This window comes from Eptatretus burgeri, chromosome 10 (genome assembly GCF_056783735.1).
Source record: "Eptatretus burgeri isolate ZD-2024b chromosome 10, Ebu_testis_v1, whole genome shotgun sequence".
Classification (NCBI taxonomy): domain Eukaryota; kingdom Metazoa; phylum Chordata; class Myxini; order Myxiniformes; family Myxinidae; genus Eptatretus; species Eptatretus burgeri.
The window spans coordinates 23,554,540-23,570,401 of record NC_140970.1 but is presented as its reverse complement, the minus strand read 5'-3'; the positions used below and the strand labels follow the sequence as shown (position 1 = coordinate 23,570,401).

The window sequence follows — 15,862 nt, the reverse complement described above, 5'->3', positions numbered from 1 at the left end:
CAATTTGGAGTGGCACCTGCGAGTTGGTGCTGTCATTCTATTCATCATCCCACATCACTAACCATGTGGTATTCTTCCAGGAAGAAGGTCCCCTGCAGACAGAGATGTGTGCATTCTCCCCTTCAACAACATTTAATAAATGCTCCTTCCGAGCTGCGAACATTACTCACCTGCTGTCTGCGCTGGGGATCTTCTGCTTGCCGATCGTGTCGCTCTCAAAGGTCCCCGCTTCTGCTTTATATATACCCGACACTAAGCATCATTAGTGGGCTGACCGTCATTGTGCCGATATGAGACAGCGCTTCTGCGAAACACACAGAGACGTACACCTGTACACACACAAGAACAGAAAGACAGCGATTCAAATACAAAACGCCACCCATAATGGTTTAATGTCATTTAAGATCGATGAAGCTCAAAAGCAACCCGATCATTTGGTGAAACAGAGATTTCTCACCCTGAGCATATCCTTTTTCACTTATGATATTCCTTGACACCATGAGACTTTTTGCTACAATTCTTCAACTTCCATAGGGGTGTGCGTTTGTGCGTGTGTGCGTATGTGTGTGCGTGCACATGGGTGTGCGCCCACGTGCTTAAAAATGTAACAAATAGTATAAGGGGTGTATTGTATTATATCTATTTATGATAAACAAAGACCCACTCACATCTCTCACCTGTGAATGGAGGGGATAACCAATTAGCTCTCACCTGAGCAATTAACCCAGGTAGCCAGGATTATATAAATAAATTGACTCCTCCCATACTCCATGATTCGCCAACAAGCGATAAAACCAGTCCGGCAGCTGAGGAGGTGTGCAGTATTGGGATTCTCATGTGTGTACTATTTGTGAATGTCTTTACAGCTGTGAAGGTTTGAAACAGCAAAGAGCTTACCTTGCTAACCTTTCCTGGTGGCTTTATGCAGCTTCTTTGGTTGGAAGAACATGGGAGGAGGCAATTTATTTATATAATCCCAGCTACCGAGGTTTAATTGATTAGGTGTGAGCAAATTGGTTATTCCCTTCATTCACAGGTGAGAGATGTGAGTGAGTCTTTATTTATCATACATTTATATATTTATTTCCTTTGACATTTGCACATGTGGTACAATGCTTGGGAACCTCATTGGCATGCATTTCCGTCTGCGTTGTCGCTGATGATACGCCAACAAGTGATGAAACCAGTCCGGTAGCATTGGGATTCTCATGTGTGTACTATTTGAGAATGTCTTTACAGCTGTGGAGGAACTCTGGAAAGGATTTGAAACAGCAAAGGGCTTACATTGGCAGCCTTTCTTGGTTGCTTTATGCAGCTTCCTTGACTGGAAGAGCATGGGAGGAGTGTGCATATATATATGTATATGTATGTATATATATATATATATATATATATATATATATATATATATATATATATATATATATATATATATGCAGCTTCCTTGACTGGAAGAGCATGGGAGGATTGTGTGTATATATATATATATATATATATATATATATATATATATATATATATATATATATATATATATATATATATGTATATATATATATATATACATTTACATACATATGTATATAGCAGCAGGGGATACCCGGTTGTGTGAGCTTTTTCCGAGCAGTGGTTTTGGGATATGTTGGACATTGAAAAGCTATAGAATTATTGGCTTCATGATTGTTACCTTTTTTCTGCTGGCCGATGGCAGCACTGTCTGACCCCACATCCCAATACACACTTTATAGCGGCCTTTGGTGGCCTAAAACGGTGGAGGAGCTCCTTGTGAGCCAACGGCCATCCATATCTAGTGCCCAACTGTGTCTGCGGACGTCCTCCTGCAGTTGGGTTAATTTTTATTAGGAGGTTGGTGGCAGGATTTGCACTCTGGTCACTGTAAAACCCTTCATTCCGCAAAACACACAAACGCAAAAAAATCTGAAAACCCACTCCGTGGGAGTATCTCCTGTGCAGCTTCCCTTCGCAGGGCAACTCACCGGATGACGGGATTGGGGCAAAGCCTTCGGTACCCCCAATCTTTGATGAATGGAGGGAAACCACGGGGTAACCTCCCTGGGTCAGATTGTGGGAGAGTGTGTCGGAGTGGTGCTGAGGTGTCGTCCACCAGACGGCGGTCTCCTTGGGTTAACCTGAGGCAGTCCCTTCGGGTGGGTGCCTGGAATGTCCTATCCCTAAGAGAGGATGATCACCTGTCTCTGTTATCATCTGAGTTCAAGCGTTTGGACATCGGTATTGCAGCACTCTCTGAGGTTCGGAGACTGGATTGCGGCGAAATAATGGTGGGTGGTTACACCTACTATTGGTCTGGTCGCTCTGATGGTTACCATACTCAAGGAGTTGCTGTAGCTGTGTCCAATAAGCTGACCCCAATGATAATTGAGGTAACACTGGTCAACGAGCGTATTATGAGACTAAGGATTCGTCACTCCTTGGGTGTCATTTCCCTGGTCTCTGTCTATGCTCCGACTGAGGCGAGTGACCTAACCGTGAAGGACACATTCTACGCCACGCTCGAGTCTGTGGTTGATCAGTGCCCCAGACGAGATACACTTCTCGTCTTGGGGGATTTCAATGCATCGACTGAAACTGATCGGGATGGTTATGAGACATGTGTTGGTCCCCATGGGTCAGGAACTATGAATCAGAAAAGCACTAAGTTCCTTGACTTTGCAAGAAGTCATGGACTTAGGGTGGCCAGTTCATGGTTTCAGCGCCCACAAGCTCATCGCTGGACTTGGTATTCCAACGCTGGCGGTGTGGCAAAGGAGATTGAGCTTGTCCTCGTTGACGGTCGCTGGAGGATGATCCAGAACTGCAGGGTCGACCGGAGTGCTCATTTCCTCAATACTGACCACCGGCTTGTTGTAGCAACTCTAAAGCTGCACCTTAAATCCTGGAGAATGGTACCATCCCAGCCTAGGCTGGATGTTGGCAAGCTCAAGGATGAGAGAGTAGTTGAGGAGTTTGCGAACAGGCTGATTGGACATTTGGGGTGTCTGGGTGCTTTGGGGAATCCTGAAGAGTTATGGATTACCTTCAAGACCACCGTCCTTGATGTTGCCGGTGGATGTCTTGGAACTCACCGCAGGGCAAAGAAGAATTTTGTCTCTCAAGGGACACTGGATACCATTGACCAGAGTCGCAGGGCCAGGCTGAATGGCAGAGCTGAGCTGTTCAGGGAGCTGAGGCGTAAAACTGTACGTGCACCAAGGGTGGACAAGGAGGCCTATGTGCGAGGAATCTGTGAGGGGGTAGAGCATCACCTGTGGACAGGTGATTCTCGTCCCGCTTTCAGGGGAATTTGCGCATTGTGTTCATCCAAGCCCATCCCTCGGAGCACTGTAGTTAGAGCAGAGAGTGGTAGGCTCTTAACAGAGGAGTCTGAAGTGAAGGCCCGCTGGGCCGGTTACTTTGAGCGGTTGTACTAGACTGATCCACCAGCTGTCGAGTTGGACGTCAAGGGTGTTACAATCCCTGTTGCTGACCCTCCAATCAATTGTGGTCCACCTTTGCTTGTGGAAACACGGGCTGCGGTGAACCGGTTGAAACAGGGTAAAGCTCCAGGGATCAGTGGCATCCATGCTAAACTTCTCAAGGCTGGTGGAAATGCTGCACGCGTGTCGTTGCATGCAGTTTTGTGCTCTGCCTGGAACACAGGCATCATCCCAACTGATTGGAAGAGGGGCCTTGTTGTCCCTCTCTGGAAAGGGAAGGGTGATCGCCAAGACTGCAACAACTACCGAGGGGTGACGCTGCTCTCAGTGCCGGGCAAGGTCTTTGCTCGGATCATTCTTGATAGGGTTCGCCACCATCTGCTTGAGCACCAGCGTCCAGAGCAGTCAGGCTTTACACCAAAGAGGTCAACGATTGACCGTGTCCTCACCGAACGCAGACGAGAGTTTTGGCAGGGGCTGCTTGCAGCCTATGTTGGTCTCTGTAAAGCGTTCAATTCAGTGAATCGGGATGCCCTCTGGAGGATTCTTGGTCTTCGTGGGGTGCCACCAAAACTGATCGATCTGATGTCTGAACTCTACTCTGGGACTGCGAGTGCTGTGAAGTGTGGTGGTACCATCTCTGACTTATTTCCAGTTGTTACTGGAGTTCATCAGTGGTGTGTACTGGCCCCCACACTTTTCAGCACTTGTATGGACTGGATTTTAGGGAGGATGTTGGAAAGATCAAGCTGCGGTGCATCTTTTGGGAATGTCAAGATCTCGGACCTTGATTTCGCAGATGATGCAGTCATCTTTGCGGAGACTTTAGATATCCTTTTGGGGGCCCTTGAGGTACTGAATGAGTAGTCGGAGCCGCTGGGATTACGGGTTTCTTGGGTCAAAACGAAGATCCAGGCTTTCAATAACATCTTGGATGCTGCTGTCCTGTCTGTATCTGTTTGTGGTGAGGATGTTGAGGTCGTGGAGAGATTCACTTACCTTGGCAGTGATATTCATGTCTCTGCTGGCTGTGAGTCAGAGGTCAATAGACGTCTGCGTCCGGCCTGGGGAGTCATGGAATCACTGGATCATGGGCTGTAGCGCTGCCAGTACCTGTGCGGGTCTTCAGGTCTTCAGGTCCTTGGTGCTTCCAGTCTTGCTCTCTGGATGCGAGACTTGGACTCTGACCAAGGATCTGAGACCGAGACTTAATTCCTTTGGTACCAGGTCTCTTTGGCTATCGCTGGTTGGATTTTGTGTCCAACGAGCGGTTGCCGAGAGAGACTCGGATGAGATTTGTTTCCTGCATGGTCCGTGAGCGTCATTTGCAGCTGTATGGACATGTGGCTCGTTTTCCTGACGCTGATCCTGCTCACCAGATTCTCTCAGCGAGGGAGTCTCGTGAGTGGAGGAGGCCAATGGGCCAACCACATGCCTCGTGGTTGCAGCAGGTTGACCATCATCTTAAGGAGATGGGGATGGGCCTGGCATCTGCCTGGGGGATGGCCAGACGGAGGCCCCTGGAGTACCGGCGGAAAGTGGATGCAGCGACGCGCTGTTCTGGCACATGCTCCCATACCTGACCTGACCTGACCTGACCTGACTTTATAGTGGGCTTTGGTGACCTCAAAGCGGACATCAAGGCCAACGTGTGGTTACTTAAAACCTTGCCCTGACTCTGAAGTACTTACACCCAAAATTTTGGGCCTCTCGGTGTGGCGGTTTCGCCAAGGAAGAATAATGTATAAATGCACAAACACAAATGCACAAACACTTGAAAAATTATATATATATATATATATATATATATATATATATATATATATATATATATATATATATATATATATTGTCAGACACGGGGGATACGTTCCTGAAAAATGCCGAGAATGTCAGGATATTGTTTTTAAAGAAAAAAACCCTTTAACATGGCTGAGGCTTGTGAAAGAGCAATTAAACAGAATAAATCAGGACTTACACAGGGAACAGCAGGAGAAAGGGGAAACACCAATTGCAGGGTGAAGGGAGAAAGTGGACAGACGGACAAAGAAGTTATGTCGGTAATGATGAGGGGTAAGGGAAAATACAAAGGGTGGACAATGTGGATACATAAGAAAAATTGTGTTTGACCAGTTTGTGATTTTGTCAAAATCTGAGGAGAGGGAAGAGGCTGCTGCCTGCCTGTCTGTCAGAAGGATGAGAGATGTCATGGCAGTGTGTGGAGTCATCGGCAAAGAGATAAAGAGGATTTTCCAGAGTGTCATTGAGATCATTGATGAAGATTGGTATGAGGCCGAGAACACTGCCTTGGGGTACTCCAGCCTTGACAGGGAGAGGAGATTAAAGGGTTCCGTTGAGAGCCACACGTTGTCTACGAGAGTGGAGGAAGTCAATAATCCATGAGTGGAGGTGGCCTTGGATTCTATAGGCAGACAGTTTGGGAAGCAGGGCAGGATGCCAAATTGTATCAAAAGCTCGAGATATGTCCAGAAAGAGACGGCTCTGATCTCATGTCTGATATTGAGGGCCTCCACCATTGTTGGGAGAGGAGAAGCAGCATGTCCATTGTTGAGGGACCAGGTCTGAATCTGAATTAATGATCTGAGATAATGCAGTTGGAGAAAAGGAATGATTTTACATCGACTGTGATGAAGGTTTCCATGACATAGTTGATGATTGGATGTGGAGCAAGCTCATTGGGCTGTAGTTAAGGGGATCCGTTTTTGTACCTTTTTATGTAATGCTGTGATGTTGGCTAATTTCCACTTTCCAAAGTGAATATAGAATACCAGTCCTGAAGTGTTAAAAAAAAACAACAACAAAAAAAACTTGAATACGTGAAGCACAAATGACGAAGCAGGGCATGCTCCATGACCCAAACGTGGTACATAGTCGTACGTGGAAAAACAACTTTCAAACCGCGTGCCAGAGACAACAACACAGGCCGTTCCTTCGCTCAAAAAAAAAAACTTTCAAACCGCGTGCCAGTACGTGCATGGCCGTACGTGCGTGGCCGTACGTGCAAAAAAAAAATAAAAAATATTCTTTCAAACCGCGTGCCAGAAACAACAACCACACAGGCCGTTTCCTTCGCTCTCGCGTGCCCCAACATGCAAAAAAAAAACAAAAAAAAAACAAAAAAAAAACAAACTTTCAAACCGCGTGCCAGAAACAACAACCACACAGGCCATTCCTTCGCTTAAAAATAAACATTCAAACCACGTGCCAGTACGTTCATGGCCGTACATGCGTGGTCGTACATGCAAAAAAAATTCTTTCAAACCGCGTGCGAGAAACAACAACCACACAACACCCACAAACACCCTTCACGTGGCCGTACATGCAAAAAAGTTCCTTCGCTCAAAAAAAACTTTCAAACCACGTGCCAGTACGTTCATGGCCGTACCTGCGTGGCCATACGTGCAAAAAAAAAAAAATATTTCAAACCGCGTGCCAGAAACAACAACCACACAGGCCATTCCTTCGCTTAAAAATAAACATTCAAACCAAGTGCCAGTACGTTCATGGCCGTACGTGCATGGCCGTACGTGCAAAAAAAAAAATTATTTCAAACCGCGTGCCAGAAACAACAACCACACAGGCCGGTCCTTCGCTCAAAGAAAACTTTCAAACCATGTGCCATTGCGTGCATCGCCGTACGTGCGTGGCCGTACGTGTGCGGCCGTACATGTGTGGCCGTATATGCAAAAAAAAACCGCGTGTCAGAAACAACAACCCCACAGGCCGTTCCTTCGCTCTCGCGTGGCCGTAAGTGCTTGGCCGTGCAGTCAAAAAAAAAAACAAAACTTTCAAACCTCATGCCAGGAAAAACAACCACACAGGTCGTTCATTCGCTCCAAAAAAAAGTTTCAAACCACGTGCCAGTACGTGCGTGGACGTACGTGCAAAACATAAAAAAAAAACTTTCAAACCACGTTCCAGAAAGAACAACTACAGAGGCCGTTCCTTCGCTCTTGCGTGCGTGGCCGTACGTGCGTGGCGGTACGTGCAAAAAAAATTCTTTCAAACCGCGTGCCAGAAACGACAACCACAGAGGCCGTTCGTTCGCTCTTGCGTGTCTGTACATGCGTGGCCGTACGTGCAAAAAAAAATTATTTCAAACCGTGTGCCAGAAACAACAACCACACAGGGCGTTCCTTCACCCTCGCATGGCCGTACATGTGGAGCCATACATGCGTGGCCGTATGTGGAAAAAAAAGAAAATCTATTTTCAAACCGCGTGCCAGAAACAACAACCACACAGGCCGTTCCTTCGCTCAAAAAAAACTTTCAAACCACGTGCCAGTGCGTGCATGGCTTCATGTGCGTCGCCGTATGTGTGTGGCCGTATATGCAAAAAAAAAACTTTCAAACCGTGTGCCAGAAACAACAACCCCACAGGCCATTCCTTCAATCTCGCATGCCCGTATTTGCATGGCTGTACGTGCATCGCCGTACGTGCGTGGCCGTACGTGCAAAGAAAAACTTTCAATCCGCGTGCCAGAAACAACAACAACACAGGCCATTTCTTCAATCTCGCATGCCCGTATGTGCGTGACTGTACGTGCGTGGCCGTACGTGCAAAAAAAACAAACTTTCAAACCGCCTGCCAGAAACAACAAACACACAGGCCGTTCCTTCGCTCAAAATAAAACTTTTCAAACCACGTGCCAGTACGTGCGTGGCCGTACGTGCAAAAAAAAATAAAAAAATCTTTCAAACCGTGTGCCAGAAACAACAACAACACAGGCCATTTCTTCAATCTCGCATGCCCGTATGTGCGTGACTGTACGTGCGTGGCCGTACGTGTAAAAAAAACAAACTTTCAAACCGCGTGCCACAAACAACAAACACACAGGCCGTTCCTTCGCTCAAAAAAAAAACTTTCAAACCGCGTGCCAGTACGTGCATGGCCGTACGTGCGTGGCTGTACGTGCAAAAAAACCCAAAAACTTTCAAACGGCGTGCCAGAAACAACAACGACACAGGCCGTTCCCTCGCTCTCGCGTGGCTGTACGTGCTTGGCCGTGCGGGCAAAAAAAAAAACAACTTTAAAACCACGTGCCAGAAACAACAACCACACAGGCCGTTCCTTCGCTCACAATAAAACTTTCAAACCAGGTGCCAGTACGTGCTTGGCCGAACGTGCGTGGCCGTACGTGCAAAAAAATAATAATAATAATCTTTCAAACCGTGTGGCAGAAACAACCACACAGGCCGTTCCTTCGCTCAAAAAAATACTTTCAAACCCCGTGCCAGTACGTGCGAAGCCGTACGTGTGTGGCCGTATATGCAAAAAAAAAAAAACTTTCAAACCGCGTTCCAGAAACAACAACTACACAGGCCGTTCCTTCACTTTCGCGTGGCTGTTCGCGCGTTGCCGTACATGCGTTGCCGAATGTGCAAAAAAAATTACTTTCAAACCGTGTGGCAGAAACAACCACACAGGCCATTCCTTCGCTCAAAAAAATAACTTTCAAACCACGTGCCAGTACGTGCATGGCCGAACGTGTGTGGCCGTATGTGCAAAAAAAAAAAAACTTTCAAACCGCGTGCCAGAAAGAACAACCACACAGGCCGTTCCTTCGCTCAAAAAAAAAACTTTCAAACCACGTGTCAGTACGTGCGTGGCCGTATATGCAAAAAAAAAAAACTTTCACACTGCGTTCCAGAAACAACAACCACACAGGCCATTCCTTCACTCTCGCATGCCCGTACGCGCGTGGCTGTACGTGCATGGCCGTATGTGCGTGGCTGTATGTGCAAAAAAAAACAAAAAAAACCTTTCAAACGGCGTGCCAGAAACAACATCCCCACAGGCTCTTCCTTCGCACTCTCGTGGCCGTACGTGCGTGGTCATACGTGCGTGGCTGTACGTGCGTGGCCGTAAGTGCTTGGCCGTGCGGGCAAAAAAAAAAAAACTTTCAAAGTGCGTGCCAGAAACAACAACCAAACAGGCCGTTCCTTCGCTCACAATAAAACTTTCAAACCACGTGCCAGTACGTGCGTGTCCGTACGTGCAAAAAAATAATAATAATAATAATCTTTCAAACCGTGTGGCAGAAACAACCACACAGGCCGTTCCTTCGCTCAAAAAAATACTTTCAAACCCCGTGCCAGTACGTGCGAAGCCGTACGTGTGTGGCCGTACATGCAAAAAAAAAAAAACTTTCAAACCGCGTTCCAGAAACAACAACCACACAGGCCATTCCTTCACTCTCGCGTGGCTGTTCGCGCGTTGCCGTACATGCGTTGCCGAATGTGCAAAAAAAATTACTTTCAAACCGTGTGGCAGAAACAACCACACAGGCCATTCCTTCGCTCAAAAAATAACTTTCAAACCACGTGCCAGTACGTGCATGGCCGAACGTGCGTGGCCGTATGTGCAAAAAAAAAACAACTTTCAAACCACGTGCCAGAAAGAACAACCACACAGGCCGTTGCTTCGCTCAAAAAAAAACTTTCAAACCACGTGTCAGTACGGGCGTGGCCGTATATGCAAAAAAAAAAAAAACTTTCACACTGCGTTCCAGAAACAACAACCACACAGGCCATTCCTTCACTCTCGCATGCCCGTGTGTGCATGCCCGTGTGTGCGTGGCTGTACGTGCGTGGCCGTACTTGCGTGGCGGTATGTGCAAAAAAAAAACTTTCAAACTGCATTCCAGAAAGAACAAACACACAGGCCGTTCCTTCGCTCAAAAAAAAACTTTCAAACCACGTGTCGGTACGGGCGTGGCCGTATATGCAAAAAAAAAAAAACTTTCACACTGCGTTCCAGAAACAACAACCACACAGGTCATTCCTTCACTCTCGCATGCCCGTGTGTGCATGCCCGTGTGTGCGTGGCTGTACGTGCGTGTCAGTACATGCGTGGCCGTACGTGCGAGGTTGTACGTGCGTGGCCGTATATGCAAAAAAAAAAAAAACTTTCAAACTGCGTGCCAGAAACAACAATCCCACAGGCCGTTCTTTTGCTCTCGCGTGGCTGTACGTGTTTGGCCGTACGTGAAAAAAATTACTTTCAAACTGCGTGCCAGAAACAACAACCTCACAGGCCGTTCCTTCACTCTCGCGTGGCCGTACGTGCGTGGCGTACGTGCTTGGCCATACGGGCAAAAATAAAAAATCCTTTCAAACCGTGTACCAGAAACAACAACCATACAGGCCGTTCCTTCGCTCAAAAAAAACTTTCAAACCACATGCCAGTGCGTGCATGGCTGTACGTGTGTGGCCGTACGTGCGTAGCCGTACGTGTGTGGGCGTATATGCAAAAAAAAAACTTTCAAAGCGCGTGCCAGCAGCAACAACAACCTCACAGGCCGTTCCTTCACTCTTGCGTGGCCGTACGTGCGTTGCCGTACATGCGTGGCCGTATGTGCAAAAAAAAAAAAATCCTTTCAAACCGCGTGCCAGAAACAACAACCATGCAGTCCGTTCCTTCGCTCAAAAAAAAGCTTTCAAACCACGTACCAGTACGTGCGTGGCCGTACGTGCGTGGCCGTGCGTGTGTGGCCGTACGTGCAAAAAAAAAATTACTTTCAAACCGTGTGGGAGAAACAACCACACAGGCCGTTCCCTCGCTCTCGCGTGGCTGTACGTGCTTGGCCGTGCAGGCAAAAAAACAACAACTTTCAAACCACTTTCCAGAAACAACAACCACACAGGCCGTTCCTTCGCTCAAAAAAACAACTTTCAAACCACGTGCCAGTACGTGCATGGCCGAACGTGTGTGGCCGTATGTGCAAAAAAAAAAAAAACTTTCAAACCGCGTGCCAGAAAGAACAACCACACAAGCCGTTCCTTCGCTCCAAAAAAACTTTCAAAGCACGTGTCAGTACGTTCGTGGCCGTATATGCAAAAAAAAAAAAAACTTTCACACTGCGTTCCAGAAACAACAACTACACAGGCCATTCCTTCAATCTCGCATGCCCATACGCGCGTGGCTGTACGTGCATCGCCGTACGTGCGTGGCCGTACGTGCAAAGAAAAACTTTCAATCCGCGTGCCAGAAACAACAACACAGGCCATTTCTTCAATCTCGCATGCCCGTATGTGCGTGACTGTACGTGCGTGGCCGTACGTGCAAAAAAAACAAACTTTCAAACCGCCTGCCAGAAACAACAAACACACAGGCCGTTCCTTCGCTCAAAATAAAACTTTTCAAATCACGTGCCAGTACGTGCGTGGCCGTACGTGCAAAAAAAAAAAAAAAAATCTTTCAAACCGTGTGCCAGAAACAACAACAACACAGGCCATTTCTTCAATCTCGCATGCCCGTATGTGCGTGACTGTACGTGCGTGGCCGTACGTGCAAAAAAAAAAATTCTTTCAAATCGCGTGCCAGAAACAATAACCACACAACACCCACAAACATCCTTCGCATGGCCGTACGTGCAAAAAAGTTCCTTCGCTCAAAAAAACAACTTTCAAACCACGTGCCAGTACGTGCGTGGCCGTACGTGCTTGGCCGTGCGGGCAAAAAAAAAACTTTCAAACTGCGTGCCAGAAACAACAACTACACAGGCCATTCCTGTAATCTCGCATGCCCGTATGTGCGTGGCTGTACGTGCGTGGCCGTACGTGTGTGGCCGTATGTGCAAAAAAAAAAAAAACTTTCAAACTGCGTGCCAGAAAGAACAAACACACAGGCCGTTCCTTCGCTCTTGCATGCCCGTACGTGCGTGGCTGCACGTCCAAAAAAAAAAAAAAAATCTTTCAAACCGTGTGCCAGAAACAACAACCACACAGGCCATTCCTTCACTCTCACGTGGCCGTACGTGCATAGCCATTCATGCGTGGCCGTATGTGCAAAAAAAAAAGAAAAATGACTTTCAAACCGCGTGCCAGAAACAAAAACCACACAGGCGGTTCCTTCGCTCAAAAAAACTTTCAAACCACGTGCCAGTGCGTGCATGGCTGGATGTGCGTCGCCGTGCTTGTGTGGCCGTATATGCAAAAAAAACTTTCAAACCGCGTGTCAGAAACAACAACCCCACAGACCGTTCCTTCGCTGTTGCTTGCCTGCACGTGCGTGGCTGTACGTGCAAAAAAAAAAAATTCTTTCAAACCATGTGCCAGAAACAACAACCACACAGGCCATTCCTTCACTCTCACGTGGCTGTACGTGCGTAGCCATTCATGCGTGGCCGTATGTGCAAAAAAAGAAAAGAAAAATGACTTTCAAACCGCGTGCCAGAAACAACAACCACACAGGCCGTTCCTTTTCTCTCGCGTGCCTGCATGTGCGTGTCCGTACGTGCAAAAAAAAAAATTCTTTCAAATCGCGTGCCAGAAACAACAACCCCACAACACCCACAAACACCCTTTGCGTGGCCGTACGTGCAAAAAAGTTCCTTCGCTCAAAAAAACAACTTTCAAACCACGTGTCAGCACGTGCATGGCCGTGCGTGCGTGGCCGAACGTGCAAAAAAAAAAAACTTTCAAACTGCATGCCAGAAACAACAACCCCACAGGCTGTTCCTTCGCTCTCGCGTGGCCATACGTGCGTGGCCGTACGTGCTTGGCCGTATGTTTAAAAAAAAAATGAAAAATTCTTTCAAACCACGTGCCAGAAACAACAACCACACAGGCCGTTCCTTCGCTCAAAAAAATACTTTCAAACCACGTGCCAGAAACAACAACTACGCAGGCCGTTCCTTTGCTCTCGCGTGCCTGCATGTGCGTGTCCGCACGTGCAAAAAAAAAAAATTCTTTCAAACAGCGTGCCAGAAACAACAACCACACAACACCCACACACACCCTTCGCCTGGCCATACGTGCAAAAAAGTTCCTTCGCTCAAAAAAACAACTTTCAAACCACTTGCCAGTACGTGCATGGCCGTGCGTGCGTGGCCGAACGTGCAAAAAAAAAAAAACGTTCAAACTACGTGCCAGAAAGAACAACCACACAGGCCGTTCCTTCGCTCAAAAAAAAACTTTCAGACCACGTGTCAGTACGTGCGTGGCCGTACGTGCATGGTTGTACGTGCGTGACCGTATATGCAAAACAAAAAAACTTTCAAACTGCGTGCCAGAAACAACAATCCCACAGGCCGTTCTTTTGCTCTCGCGTGGCCGTACATGCTTGGCCGTGCGGGCAAAAAAAAAACTTTCAACCCGCGTGCCAGAAACAACATCCATACAGGCCGTTCCTTCGCTCAAAAAAAACTTTCAAACCACATGCCAGTGCGTGCATGGCCGTACTTGTGTTGCCGTACGTGCAAAAAAAAATTACTTTCAAACCGTGTGGCAGAAACAACCACACAGGTCGTTCCTTCGCTCAAAAAAACAACTTTCAAACCACGACGTGCCAGTACGTGCGTGGCCGAACGTGTAAAAAAAAAAACAACAACTTTCAAACCAAGTGCCAGAAACAACAACCACACAGGCCTTTCCTTCACTCTCGCGTGGCTGTACGTGCGTTGCCGTACATGCGTTGCCGAATGTGCAAAAAAAAATTACCTTTAAACCGTGTGGCAGAAACAACCACACAGGCCGTTCCTTCGCTCAAAAAAACAACTTTCAAACCACGTGCCAAAACAACAACCACACAGGCCGTTCCGTCAATCTTGCATGGCTGTACGTGTGTGGCCGCATGAGCGTAGCCGTACGTGTGTGGCTGTATATGCAAAAAAGAAACTTTCAAACCGCGTGCCAGAAACAACAACCTCACAGGCCGTTCCTTTGCTCTCGCGTGCCCGCATGTGCGTGTCCGTACGTGCAAAAAAAAAACATTCTTTCAAACCGTGTGCCAGAAACAACAACCACACAACACCCACAAACACCCTTTGTGTGGCCGTACGTGCAAAAAATTTTTTTTTTCAAACCGCGTGCCAAAAACAACCACACTGGACGTTCCTTCAATCTTGCATGGCCGTACGTGTGTGGCCGCATGTGCGTAGCTGTACGTGTGTGGCCATATGTGCAAAAAAAAAACTTTCAAACTGCGTGCCAGAAACAACAACCATACAGGCCGTTGCTTCGCTCTCGCGTGGCCGTACGTGTGTGGCCGTAAGTGCTTGGCCGTGCGGGCAAAAAAAAAAACTTTCAAACTGCGTGCCAGAAACAACAACCACACAGGCCATTCCTGCAATTTCGCGTGCAAGTATGTGCGTTGCTGTACGTGCGTGTCCGTATGTGCAAAAAAAAAAATAACTTTCAAACTGCGTGCCAGAAACAACAATCCCACAGGCCGTTCCTTCGCTCTCGCGTGGCCGTGCGGGCAAAAAAAAAAAAATTTGAAACTGCGTGCCAGAAACAAATACACAGGCCGTTCCTTCGCTCTCGCGTGCCCGTATATGCGTGGCTGTACGTGCAAAAAAAAAAATTATTTCAAACCGCGTGCCAAAAACAACAACCACACAGGCCGTTCCTTCAATCTTGCGTGGCCGTACGTGCGTAGCCGTACATGCGTGGCCGGATGTGCGATAAAAAAAGAAAAAATCCTTTCAAACCGCGTGCCAGAAACAACAACCATACGGCCATTTCTTCGCTCAAAAAAACTTTCAAACCACGTGCTAGAAGGTGCATGGCCGTACGTGCGTGGCTTTATGTGCCTAGACGTACGTGCGTGGCCGTATGTGCCTAGCCGTACGTGTGTGGCCGTACATGCAAAAAAAAAACTTTCAAACCGCGTGCCAGAAACAACAACTACAGAGGCCGTTCCTTCGCTCTTGCGTGGCCGTACACGCAAAAAAAAAATTCTTTCAAACCGTGTGCCAGAAATAACCACACAGGCCGTTCCTTCACTCTCGCGTGGCCGTACGTGCGGAGCCATACATGCGTGACCGTGTGTGCAAAAAAAAAAAAATTACTTTCAAACCGCGTCCCAGAACCAACAAACACACAGGCCATTCCTTCACTCTCGCGTGGCGTACGTGCTTGGCCGTGCAGTCAAAAAAAAAAAACTTTCACACCACGTGCCAGAAGCAACAAACACACAGGTCGTTCCTTCTCTCTCGCGTGGCCGTACGTGTGAAGCCGTACATGCGTGGCCGAATGTGCAAAAAAAAAATTACTTTCAAACCGCGTGCCAGAAACAACAACCACACAACACCCACAAACACCCTTCGCGTGGCCGTACGTGCAAAAAAGTTCCTTCGCTCAAAAAAACAACTTTCAAACCATGTGCCAGTACGTGCATGGCCTTGCATGCGTGGCCGAACGTGCAAAAAAAAAAAAAAAAAACTTTCAAAGTGCGTGCCAGAAACAACAACCCCACAGGCTGTTCCTTCGCTCTCGCGTGGCCGTACGTGCTTGGCCGTGCGTGCAAAAAAAAAAGAAACTTTCAAACCGCGTGCCAGAAACAACAACCACACAGGCCATTCCTGCAATCTCGCTTGCCCGTCTGTACGTGGCTGTACGTGCGTGGCCGTATGTGCAAAAAAAATAAAAAAAAACTTTTA

The 15,862-nt window shown here is 47.5% G+C and overlaps 1 long non-coding RNA gene across 4 annotated transcripts in view; it reads left to right on the top strand.

Moving 5' to 3' along the window:
* Window positions 1-15,862, top strand: part of LOC147018084 (uncharacterized) — a 154,429-nt gene that overhangs the window by 80,431 nt on the left and 58,136 nt on the right. The window lies entirely within an intron of this gene.